The sequence below is a fragment of the Hemiscyllium ocellatum genome, chromosome 5, assembly GCF_020745735.1.
Source record: "Hemiscyllium ocellatum isolate sHemOce1 chromosome 5, sHemOce1.pat.X.cur, whole genome shotgun sequence".
In the NCBI taxonomy this organism is placed as follows: domain Eukaryota; kingdom Metazoa; phylum Chordata; class Chondrichthyes; order Orectolobiformes; family Hemiscylliidae; genus Hemiscyllium; species Hemiscyllium ocellatum.
Window position 1 is genome coordinate 133,139,271 of NC_083405.1, and position 12,477 is coordinate 133,151,747.

The 12,477-nt window shown below is 39.8% G+C and overlaps 1 protein-coding gene across 1 annotated transcript in view; it reads right to left on the reverse strand.

The window, feature by feature from the left end:
* Positions 1-12,477, reverse strand: part of arhgap39 (Rho GTPase activating protein 39) — a 379,768-nt gene that overhangs the window by 302,156 nt on the left and 65,135 nt on the right. The window lies entirely within an intron of this gene.

The window sequence follows — 12,477 nt, forward strand, 5'->3', positions numbered from 1 at the left end:
CCACAGAAGATGGTGGAATTTGTATTCAACACAGAAGATCAGAAATTAAGAATCTACTAATGACCATGAAACCATTGTCGATTGTTGGAAAAATCAATCTGGCTCAATGTCCTTTTGGGAAGGAAGTCTACCATGTTCACCTGGTCAAGCCTATATGTGACTCCAGACCTACAACAATGTGGTTGACTCTCAACCACCCTCTGAAATAGCCTACCAAGCCTGGAGTTGTATCAATTGCTACAAAATCTCAACAAAGAAATTAAACCAGTTGAAACACTGGGCATTGGTTTAGGCACAGGAAAAGACAGCAGCAGAAACAGCCCTTGTCAACCCTGCAAAGTCCTCCTTACCCCTAACATCTGAGAACTAGTGCTAAACTTGGGAGAGCTGTCTTACAGACTAGTCAAGCAATAAGCTGACACTGTCTGTAAGGTATGATTCCATGAGTATGACTATGCCCCACACACCAATATCACCATCCCTGGATACGTTCTGTCACATCAGCAGGACAGACACAGCAGAAGTAGTGGAACAGTGATATACAACTGGAAGGGAGTCGCCCCAGGAGTCCTCAACATTGAGTCCAGACAGCATTAAGTCATATGGTTTCACAATAAATATTGGGCAAGGAAAGTTCCTGCTTGTTACCACATACTGTCCTCCCTCAGCTGATGAATCAGTACTCCTCTATGTCAACCAATACTTGGAGGAAGTACTAAGGGTCGCAAGGGTGCAAAATGTACTCTGGGTCGGGGATTTGCACATAATAACATTATATACTTGATTTATCAATTGAGTTTAAATGTCATGGTGGGGTTTGAAGCTATGATTCCAAAGCATTAGCCAGGATCTTTGGATTACTAGTCTAGTGATATCACCACTGCACCACCTCCTCTCTCAACACTTGAACAACGGGCTCTCATTGTACAAACTCACACCAAAACTGCCCTAAAGGTCTTCCGACATCTCTGAAAAACTGAGATAAATAGATAAGATGGTTTAAGGACCTAATATTCCTGAAGATCTCCATGCAGATGAAATTGAAAGAAACCACTTGAAGGAAAAGAATTATCACTTCTTTTAAATACACTTTTATAACTTCTTTCACAGCCTCAGGATGTTCCAATAAAGTGAATACATGTTAAAAAAAATAAAACATTCTAAAATGAGAAACCCCTCACCAAAAGTCTTAACTTGTTTCTACTAGAAATCTTGATACCTAAAAGTGAATAGTTGTAATAAAGTAGATTTCTCAATTTAATAGTCTTAGCAGAATGATGACACCCGTGTCAGTACGACACTGAATTGTCAGTGTGGATTGTCACACCCAAAATGAGATAAGAGTGATAATTTATAAACTGAAGAGTCCCGTGTAGAAATCTTCCTGTCAATTTTAGCTGGTGAAAGCAGGCAGTGCACATGTATCAATATGTGCATGAGCCTGGAATGCTTACGGAGTAACATCAGTATATTTAATACTAAACAAAACTCCCCAAACCCAAGGAGAATGCAATTTAATCCTTTAATACGAGGCAGATATTTGGTAGATGTCAGTTATCAAGAAGGATGAAGTCACAGACAACTGCTTTAATATCCGATTCAAACTGAGGCCCGGATATCTGTGAAACCTCAGGCCAAGCTATTCCTACTGTTACAAGCAGACTGTAATTGCAATGTTTAACCTTCTAGTCTTGACACTATCTCCAGGTATCACTGTGTCTGTTTATAAATCTCACACCAATCATGCTACGTTACATGCTGGAAGCATCAATCAAATCAGAGCTGTCAGAAACAATAAGCTGCCAGTATTAGGTGACTGGCTTTTACATTATTGGAGTAGCGTGCAAAAGCTGTCACACACAATCATCAGTATTTGTTACTCAAATGGGAAACCAGGGTGACCAGTTAGTAGTGCAGGAGACCACAAAAGATTGAAAACAATAACAATATTAACTTAACATCTAGGTACTAATCATGAAGATTGCAAAATGGCCCATGGAGCATCATGAAGGGTAAGTGAGATACAGTGGGGAGTTTAGGGACAAAGCAAAGACTGAAAATGCAAGCGTGGATAGAATAAGTTCCTGCACAGAAGACAGGCTTAGAAAGATAAATGAAAGCTCTGCTGCTTATGGCAGAGACAAAGGGAAACACACAAAAGAATACTCAGAAAGCAAAATCTTTGCAGAGATTTTGTGAAGAAAAAAAGGACTTTGTATTGAAGAGATTGGATTTTGAAATCAACATGCTGGGAGTCAAGTCATTCAGCTAAATAATAGAAACACCAATCATTCATTATATTTAAAGTAATATTCTCACTTCTTACAACTTAAAAAAACTAAGCAAATTTAAAGCAGAAGAATACAAAGATTTGGGTGAGGAAGTTTAAGTAATAATTTGTATTTATATAGAGTGAAGACTGTGATTTCAGTGAGAACTCCAAAGATGTTAAAAGAAGTTTCAGTCATGGTGGGAAGAAGGGAACAGGCAATATGTAGCAGCCTGAAAGATAGTTTTAATGGTTCCTCAATGTGGGGCTAGAGGATCAGCTCAAAGTCAAGCAGGGCAATGAGGTTACTTAAAAGTCCAGTTCAGGTTGAGTGAACAGCTTAATAGGATGACTGGTTCAATATAGTCAATGCTAGGAAGCTCTAGCTGATCCAGACAGTTGAAACGGCACTGCAATATTTATTAAAAATGGATGCAGGCTGAAGCTGTTCACAATGGGTACTGGTGTCACCTGCTGATGAGGAATATAATCTCCTAAAGCCTGAATGAATTTGAGGAATACAGAAGCTGATAGAGGGTGCTTGAGTGTTTTAAAATCAAGACAAAGAACATTTTAAATCTGTGTCTATGAATTTGCTAGTCATTTGAATTCTATCATTTTTTTAACGTTTGGAGGAGTGCAAAATATGACTAACCATGTTGAGAGATTCATCCGTCTTTTATTATTAAACTGGATATTTGCAAACAATCAGTTCAATTTGTGAATTAATCTAATCAGTTGGTAAAATATATCATTCCTGTGTAAGTTAGCTCGTTGAGCTTGAAGGTTTTTTGTCAGACGTTGCGTCACTATGTTGGGTAACATCACCAGTGAGAGTCTCCAGTGAAGTGCTGGTGGTATGTCTCACCTCTCTATTTATAGGTCTTGGCTTCTTAAGGTGGGTGACGTCACTTCCGGTTCTTTTTTTCAAGGGGTGGTAGATAGGATCAAAATCGATGTGTTTATTGTTCGGGTTCTGGTTAAAATGCCATGCCTCTAAGAATTCTCGTGCGTATCTTTGTTTCTCCTGTCCTATGATATGTGTGTTGTCCCAGTCAAGGTGATGTTCTTCTTTGTCTGAATGTATAGAAACTAGTGATAGTGGGTCATATCTTTTGGTGGCCTGTTGGTCTTCATGTATCCTGGTGGCAAGTTTCCTGCTAGTTTATCTTATGTAGTGCTTTTTGCAGTTCTTGCATGGTATTTTGTAAAGGAGGTTAGTTTTGCTGGTAGTATTTAGCAGATCCTTTAGGTTCATTAGTCGCTGTTTAAGTGTGTTGGTGGGTTACCATGATGCCAAGGGATCTCAATAGTCTGGAAGTCATTTCTGATATGTCTTTGATGTAAGGTAGTGTGGCTATAGTTTTTGGTTGTGTTGTGTCTGCTTGTTTGGATTAGTTTCTGAGGAATCGGCATATTGTGTTTATTCGGTGTCCACTTTCCTTAAATATATCATTCCTAACAGTGCAGATACCAGACACCATTTTGTATAAAGTAAAAATCAGTTTTGATTATTATTTTAAACTCAGCTTTGTGCCCTGAATTCAAGGTGAGAACAGAATGTGAATCAAGGCAAATCCAGGTTTAATGTTCAATTGACAGAGAATGACTGGGGTAGGACTATTTACAGTTTTCTTTCAATTCAATATCTCTTCTTCTACAGATGCTCAATAACCATCGTGTACTTGCTTTGTCATAGTCCACGATTAGCAACGTCGGGAGGGCTAGGAAAGTGTTATTTCCTCCATAATCTTTGCACCAAACAGGTGTGAACTATATATTCTATAACCAAGAAGGTAGGGCTGTTGTGTAGTGATACTGTTCCCACCTCTGAGCCAGGAGATCTGGATTTAAATTTCACCTTTTCCAGATTACATTCTCAACAGGTTCATGAGAAAATACCCATAACCAAACTTACTTGAAACATTTGCTACTATTCATAATCTTATTTCTTTATGAAACCCAATCCTAATTGATTGCCCAATCCTAATCATTTTTCTGTTCCCTAAGGCAAGAACACAAGAGGCTTTGTGTCCTTTCCAGTCAGTAATTATGTTCACGGCGTGCTCTGACAGAAATGGCTCATGGGAGACCTAGAAACGTAACAAGGATAAATAAGGAAATTAAATGGTTTTAAGGAAATGAAAGTAAAATATTGGGTCAGTGTGTTTCTGTTAGTGAAAGGCAGCAAGTTCAGTGAACCTTGGATGCCAAGGGATATCAATAGTTTTATAACAAAAACGAAGAAAGCATATGTTAGGTATAGAGAATTAAATCAAGTAGGCTCTTCAGTATACAGGATAGAGAAAGTAGCAGTATCCTTATAAAAGAAATTGGGAGGCCAAAGAGAGGCCATGAAATATTTTTGGCAGATAGCATTAAGGAAAACCTCAAGGCATTTTATAAGTACATTAAGAGCAAGGGAATGGCATGGAAAGACAGAAGCCTATTAAGGAGCAAAGAGGCAATCTGTGCATGAAACCAGAGGATGTGGCTGTGGTCTTAAATACATATTTCTCATCTATAATCAGAAAGGAGAAAAACATTGTTGCTGGAGATTTCAGTTGGGTTGCTGAGATTCCAGAGCACATTAAGATTAATATGGAGGAGGCATTCAATGTTGTAATGGGCATAAAGGTACAATAATCTTCAGGGCCTGATCAGATGCAGGTAAAGATAGAGATTGCAGGGGCCCTGGCAGAGATATTCAATATTGCTCAAGGTATTGCAAAGAGCATTCAGTAATTTGTCACACAAAAAAAGGCAATGATACAAGATGTCGGGTGATATATCAGTTAGGCAAGCTTCTATCAATGATAACAGCAAAGAGAGAGTTGGGATAAATATTCAACTTGGTAAACCGTAGACGGAGAAAGAGAGATTGGGAAGGTTTGCTGACCAATTAATTTGTCCAAGAATGCAAGAGGCATCAGAAGAGCCTTGTCAAATATTAGAGCAGATGGATGTTGGTTTTATCCAGATTGTTAAAATCTTCTGAAAAGAAAAGAACTGTTTTGCATGGAAAAGGATGCCAAGTCTTTTGGGTGCAATGGAGGCATATGGCAAATCTTCTGCTGTCTACTAGGATGTTAATCAATGAATAACTACAGTACAACCATACAGTCAGAGATGACAACACAGACTTTATTTTGGTGCGCTTCTGCCAAGGGTCGATAAAATTTCTGTTGATGTAAGCTCAATACAGAAAGGGCAATGTTAACTAAAAGTTGTATTGAGCATATTTATTCCAGTTATTCCACAGAACACAGTCTTTTAACTCCTAATTTAATACAACTTCACAAGGAGAACAGTTAGTGATTTTTAATAGTAGCTTCATAGAATTTTAAACATCTTCAACAAGAACATTTCATTAATAACAGTCCCCAGGCTCTTTTCAATCTCCATCAGTTGATGACCTGAAGTCCACATCTGAAATATTAGGAGAATACTTAGGAACCCTTCCAAAATCTCAGCATTGTCATTTACAATCAGTCAATTATCCTGACAGGCCATTTAATGAAGGCCAACTACACTTTCCAAGACAGAAAAGCTGATACCACCAACTTCAACCTACTTGAGTTATCCTTTCTGCCTCTTTAACTGCACAGTAACACTGACTGTAATTGCAACAAGAGTTGCCCCACTATCTTGACTTCTCTTCTGAAAGATAATATTTGACAATGAAAAGAAGTACTACTGCAGATATTAAAATAACACTATTTGGAAACTCTAGATGGCAATCTGTTAGTTGAACTAAAGTGGATCAGTGGCTTTAACATCCTTTCAATAATGGGCCATCCAAAATATATTCTTGTCTCTTTGTTTTTATATATTATCGCCCCGTTCATAAAAGCAAGAAAAAGTTTGTCTTTTTTGATAGCGTAACTTACCTTTACTCACACTAAAGAAATGTATTTGCACCACCGGATGCCTCTGTCCCTTTATGCCCATCCCATTGTTCTCTTTACTTGCTTTGCATGAGCTATAAATACTGGCCAGCCAGCATTGCCCATGCCCCACAGGTGAATTTAAAAAAAAATAGATGTAAAGATGATCAAACAACTGAAGTTAATTTTTCTGGAGAAAGTAACGTCATGATTCTTTCTTTTTAAAAAAAAAACTCATTTCCAGCAGCATTCAGCAGCCTGACACTTCTACCCGTCAAAAGAGAGGATATTTTTGTTCTTGTAAATGAGATGCTTCAGACAGACTTAAAAGTGCTAAGGTCATAAATCCTGTCCTGCTTTATACCAATGCTCAAGTCATGTTACACTGTCAAATGATCCATGCCATTCAATGACATATCCAAAATAGTTCAGAAGAAACTCATTCATGCAATAAATCTAGGAATAAAAATGCTTTAGCTGCCATTGCATGTATATAAAGACTGCCATATCAGGAGGTGTGTGGTGTGAACAGTTAAGATTTCAAATAATGTAGCAACAATTTTCAACAAAGGCGAGCTTCATTAGCACCTCTAATATCCCAAAATTCTTCACAGAGATTCAAGGAGGAGGAAATGGAAACCATGCTCAAGAAGGAGTTATCAGAAGGTTGACCAAAAGGGTGGACAAAAAATGGGTTTTAAGAAAGTTTCTCAAATGGACAGTCAGCAATCGCACAACACCAGGAGGTTTATTTGAAAACACAAGCTTTCGGAGTGCTGCTCCATCCACCTGCTGAACTCACCTCAGGACAAAACTAAGAACAGCTAGAGAAAGCTTTACTGAGCTGATGAAAGTGAATATATGAGTTAACCTTCTGGGGTCAGGTTCCAAATCTTTTCCCCAGTTATTACTGCACTTCACAATATTTGCTCAACATCTTTGCTCATGTAAACCGTTTTAAATGTTCAGCAGTTTAAGTCTGTAACAAACAACTCCCAAGTACTTTCCCTCATTTAAGCGTTATGGTGAGATTTTTATTCTGCAGCGTTTCTGTAAAAATGGATAACTGTTTGCCCTGGGCAAACTGATATTCATTTCTGATTCTCAAGCAACAAAGATAACTTGAGGGGGAATATGATAAAACCATTAAAAGAAAAATAATGTTTAAACAGCCCAAACTGCAAGTTGTGCAATGAGTTAACATAATTTGTGTAGGAATAGCTCCCAGCATCCATGATTACACAATTCCAACTTCTTATTTTGTTCAGTTATAAATGCTTTTCATGCATGACTGCTTTCTGAAAGTCCCAGTCACTTACATTGACATCATTTGCTCTAACCAGTGAAATTACTTTTAACCAAATCACGTGCAGGCTGGGAGCATAAGAGTGATCTCTAAATCTGACATTGGATAGTAGAATCCCGATAGTGTGGAAGCAGGCCGTTTGGCCCATCAAGTCCACACCAACTTTCCAAAGAGCATTGTGTCCAATCCTTGTAACTCTGCATTTCCTACGGCTAAACCACCTGGCCTGTGCATCCCTGGACACTATAAGCAATTTAACATGGCAATAAACCTAACCTCACATCTTTGGACTGTGGGAGGAAATTGGAGCACCCGGAGAAAATCTATGCAGACACAGGGAGAGTATGCGGATGCCACACAGACAGCAATCTGAGGCAGGAATCAAACCTGGGTCCCTGTCATTGTGAGGCAGCAATGCTAACCACTCCAATGCTGCACTGTGTCACTCCCTCTTCAAAGATCCTACAAGATATGGAGCGGTTTCCAGCATCTTCTGTTTTTAACCTATTTTTGTATTCATTCACAGGAGCAGCATTTATTGCCCGTCCCTAGTTGCTCTCAAGATGGTGGTGGTAAGTTGCCTTCTTGAACCTCTGCAGTCCATTTGGTGCAAATAGCCACAATGCCCTCAGTGAGGAAATTCAGGAATATTGACCTAAAAACACTGAAGGAACAGCAAAATATTTCTAAGTCAGCATGGCGAGCAGCTCAGAGGGACATTTGTAGGTGTTACATGTCCCAATGTAAATGCTCCCTCACCCTTCTGGGTGACAGTGGTCATGGAATTGGAAGGTGGTGTTGATGGAGCCTTGGTGAATTTCTGCAGTGTTATCTCATCAAAAAAACTGAATGTGTTAACAATCAGACAGGTACCGTCCACAGTATCAGGTTTAATTAGATATTGAATTCGTATCAATTAATTCTCTAGAGCTAATAAGATACATTTTTTAAGCCCTAGGTTTTAACTAATGATAAAAAGCCAAACATATTTACGTATGAATACAGGGTTTTTTGGAAACATTAAAGGTTTTTGTCCATTCTATCTCCAATCATCACTTGGTGCTTACTCTCGTGGAAGTGTTGACCATGTTCATTTTAACAACATTCTCTGGTAACTCAGCTCTGGGGACTTTGCTTTTCTCTGGTTTACTTTTAATTCTTAAATTCTTAACCTTGATTCTCTAACTCCACACCATAAAATTATCTATCTCAGCCACCCTTTCAATTCATCTGTTGTTTGAACCCTAATTTAATCTTCTATTATATTCAATCTGGGGTTTTCCAAATGTTTCTGGCCTCCCAACTTCTGGCCAATATAAAATTCATCCAAATTCATCCCAGTGGTTTGCTGCTCAAAACTGACTCTTGCCAAGTCCCATTCACCCATCACTTTTGTGCTTAAGTTTATCCTGGTGTTGAGATTGCTGTATTGTTGCACACACTTCAGAAAAGGAACTGTATTTTTAAGACTCTAGGTAACATCATGACATGAAATCAAGGTCCCCATCATAATCCCACTAACTCAGTTAAGCGGTCAGCTGCTAAGTTCTGTCCATAATGCAATAGTAAATGAAGCAAGCATACATGCCAAACGCTATGCATGTCTGAGATAAAGATGGAGGTGCCATTATCCTTCTGAAGGCTATGGCTGCTCTCTCAGAGAATGACATCTAGCGATGGTTAATCTGGGGTTCACCAAGGGACGGCCTGATGGCTCACAGCGCCAGAGACTCAGGTTCGATTCCAGCCTCAGGTGACTGTCTGTGTGGAGGTTGCACATTCTCCCTGTGTCTGCGTGGGTTTCCTCTGGGTACTCCGGTTTCCTCCCACAGTCCAAAGATGTGCAGGTTAGGTGAATTGACCATGCTAAATTGTCCAAAGAATTAGGTGCATTAGTTAGACGGAAATGGGTCTGGGTGGGTTATTCTTCGGAGGAGTCGGTGTGGAGTTGTTGGGCCAGACAGCCTTTTTCCACTCTGTAGGGAATCTACAGATCTACAAATTGCCCGTAGTGTTAGGTAATGGGTAAGTGTAGGGGTCTGGGTGGGTTGCGCTTTCGGCGGGTCGGTGTGAACTTATTGGGCCGAAGGGCCTGTTTCCACACTGTAAGTAATCTAATCTAATCTAATCTAATCTAATCTACAAGCCTCAGGCAAGAACGAGTCCTTCGTGGTAACCTCAGTCAATGCTGGAATGGAACCCATGCTGTTGATATCGTCCTGCATTGTTAACCAATTTCCAGGGTTGTTCTGAAATACATAATGTTGTGTACATAATATTGCTAATAAAATTCAAAACAATTGTCTTACCCAGGGAAACCACATCACAGATCATTCCATGGCTTTTTTCCATTTACTTGATCAGACCAGGAGAAAGTGAGGACTGCAGATGCTGGAGATCAGAGCTGAAAAATGTGTTGCTGGAAAAGCGCAGCAGGTCAGGCAACATCCTGTCGCTTATGCTCGAAATGTCAATTCACTTAATCAGATCAGCCCAATAAACCTTCTAAAAACTTTGCCTTCTTTCAATTCTGGCCACTTGCATATCCTTGTTTTCCTTTGGTCATACGAAAATGGTGTTCATGCCTTCAGATGTTTACCCACCATGAATGTGTTGCCTGGAACACTCTGCTTCTCTATCCTGTTTTAAGACTCTAAGTAAAACCTTCTCTCCTCGAACAGACTTTCGGCTCACCTGTCCTAATATCCCCTTGTGGTTGACTGTCAAATTCTGTTTGATAATGGTTCCTGTCAAGCCTTATTATGTTAAAAGTGCCAAGCAATTGCTGAAAACTGAATCCACTTCCAGCACTCGTTCAGCGAGTGTACTCCAGATCAATAACAGCTCACAATATAGAAGCATTTCCCCCACATCTCCCTCTGGATTTTTTGCCAATTATTTTAAATGTGCTCTCTCTGGTTACAGAGAGAACAGTTACTCTTTCTCTAATTGATAAAGACAGCTCATAATTCTGAACACTTCTATAACCTCATGTCTCATTTGCATTTTTATAACTGCTGAGCGCATGGATGCGGGGATGTTAGCTTTGCAAATGATCTGAAGATTCTTTCTGATTAACACACCATCACTGCTCCAAATGTAAAAAAGCAAAACCAAACAAAACACCAAATCAGAACAAGTCAGAAAGATTTTTCATGTAGAAATGCTAAATGAGTACATCCATCTGTCTTTACCAATTTAGAAGATGGTGACAATGGCCTAGTTGAAAATGTGGGTGTTGAGCAACTGAGCAGAGTAATGACGGATCAGGAAAAGGTGCTGAAGAGGCCCACAGCCCTCCAGATTGAGAATTGGCCAGGCATGGATAGGATGATTCCCAGATTACAGATAGAAGTAAGGGAGCACATCGCAGAGCTATTTGTAAACTTCTCTCGTTCTGTGTGTCCATATACATGGACAAGACAGCAATAGGTATAATGAGGGTTTAGTAAAGTGGTGTGTAGTGGTCACTTTATTGGACTAGTAATGCACAGCACAGAATCATAGAATCCCTACAATGCAGAAGAGGCCATTCAATCTAACAAGTCTGCCCCGACTCTCCAAAGATCCCACCCAGGTGCCCTCACCTTATCCCTGTAACCATGCATTTACCCTAGCTAATCCACCTAGCTTGCACATTCCTGGACACTATGGGTCTATTTAACATGGCCAGTCTACCTAACCTACACATTTTTGTATCTATGGGAGACAATAAAGAACCAGGTGGAAACTCACACAGACAAACGGAGAATGTGCAAACTCCACACAGGTCAGTTTTGAGAGTCACTGGACCCAAAATGTTAACTCTGATTTCTCTCCACAAATGCTGCCAGACCTGTTGAGCTTTTCCAGCAATTTCTGTTCTGGTTCCACACAAGTAATACTCAGGGATGTAATATTCTGAAACTCCCCATGGCAATAAAATCTGGAGTTAAAAACTAGCCTAATGGTAAATGAAAACAGAAGATGCCGAAGAAACACTGGTCTGGCTTTACTCGTGGAGAGTGAAACAAAGTGAACAGTTTGAGTTGGATATGTCTTTTCTCTGAAAATGAATTGTGTGTTGACTAATCCGATATCTTAATTGAAAAGGTTTTGTTTTGTAATAAATCAATATTTTTTTGTTTATTAAGAAAACCCAGCTGATGGATCTTTTCATTCCAAATCAAACATAGACCATGTTTCCACACAAGAATTCAGTTAAACATTTTATTTTCCGAATCTGCAAATCAATATTGTCCAGGCTGGGAAGCAGTTCTTGTGTATTCTTTGCACTTTACGCATGGGCAGAGAATTCTCAGAATCAGCTATATTCTCCAACATTGTGATCATTACTTTTTAAATTATGTTATTTTAAATAAATGAATGGCTCAACATTCTCAAATGCACAGCAAACAGTATCATGTTGAGAGAAGGGCTCAGTTAGCTCGGTTGGCTGGATGCTAATTTGTGATGCAGAATGAGTCCAACGATGTGGGTTCAACTCTGCACCAGCAGAGGTTCCTGTGAAGGCCCCTCCTTCTCAACTTTTGCCCTTGTCTGAGCTGTAGTGACTCTCAGGTTAGTCCACCACCAGTTGTCACGCTCTCATGTGGGAGCCACCCTATGGTCCTCAAGGACAATGGTGACTTACCTTTACCTATTGGCAGACTGCGAGGCGAAAGTGAGGACTGCATGCGCTGGAGATTAGAGTCCAGAGTTTGGTGCTGGAAAAGCACAGCAGGTCAGGCAGCATCCGAGGAGCAGGAGAACCCTGATGAAGGGCTTTTGCCCAAAACTTCGACTATTGGCAGACAGAACTCAATGCCAATAAGTCTACAATATGGGATCCCAAATTGCTGCCAGTTCTTCAGTACATGGGACAAGCTAACCTTTGAGAAGACAGTGCATTGAATGGCATCAAACTAGCCTGTCATTGAGGGATTTGCAGCTACATCTAACCCTGCCATCATGCAACAACTTGTGCACATTCCTACTGTAGATGGGGGGGGGGGGGGCGGAGTCTCTCTGAACTA